The following is a 1,049-nucleotide window of genomic DNA, read 5'->3' as shown; positions in this document are numbered from 1 at the left end:
GCAGTCTCAGTTAACCAATGCTAATTTTTGCTACTGCGCTTTACACCCAGCACCTCGTGCGCATGCGTGGCGCATGCGCAGTAGCGCTAGGGTAATTTCAGACTGGGGGTAATCTCAGACCGTGACACCGGGCGCGTGTATTTTTACCGTACCGCTAATGCGTAAAATCGCCACCACACCATAGACGGTATTTGGTACTATAACACGCGTATATAAGATAGCCGAGTCGGTTTAGAGTTAGTGTTAGGGTTGGGGTTAGGGTTTGGGACAGGTTCTAGTTGACTGTTTGTACTTTTAAGTTTTAGGGATATTGATTATTGTAACTGTTAGACCAATAAATTGTGCCCTAAAATTTTTTATATTCTGATGTTATTTTAGGGCCCAATACCCTTCCATAGACAAAACCTGTGAATTTTGTCGTGCCAAATGCACGACAACATTTTCACTATTTATACGGCCGTGTTAACTTACAGTTACATAGAAAATCAAAGAAATACCTAAAGCCGTCGCTTTATTAACATCTTACCTACATTACAAAACACTTGTCATGCAGTATTCGCCTTTTTAATCACGTTTTTATTAAAACATCACAACATCAAAATCACGCAAACTTCGCTACACACAAAACTGCCAATCTTGCATTGAACCGCACAACGACATTTCTCACCGGCCAATGAAATCATCGCTGTGACGCTGTCCGGTGCAGTTCAAATGCAAGATTGGCAGTTTTGTGTCTAGCGAAGTTTGCGTGATTTTTACTTCGTGATGTTTTAATAAAATAAACGTGATTAAAGAGGAGAACTAATAGTCATGCATGGAAGTAATTGTCAAGAGTGACGTAACCATGTAGATGTAGACTACATTATTTTGCGGACAAGCAAGAGTCGATGAAACAGTATTATCTTTGTTTTTAGCTCATCTGACATAGTCAGATGCAGCTTGTAGAATCGCTTGATCGTCCGTCCGTCCGTGCGTCCGTCCGTCCGTCCGTGCGTCCGTCCGTCCGTCCGTGCGTCCGTGCGTCAACAGTTGGGCACAAATCTTAACCG

The sequence above is a fragment of the Priapulus caudatus genome, unplaced genomic scaffold, assembly GCF_000485595.1.
Source record: "Priapulus caudatus unplaced genomic scaffold, Priapulus_caudatus-5.0.1 Scaffold1149, whole genome shotgun sequence".
In the NCBI taxonomy this organism is placed as follows: domain Eukaryota; kingdom Metazoa; phylum Priapulida; class Priapulimorpha; order Priapulimorphida; family Priapulidae; genus Priapulus; species Priapulus caudatus.
The sequence above is the reverse complement of the archived record's forward strand: the minus strand, read 5'-3'. Positions refer to the sequence as shown.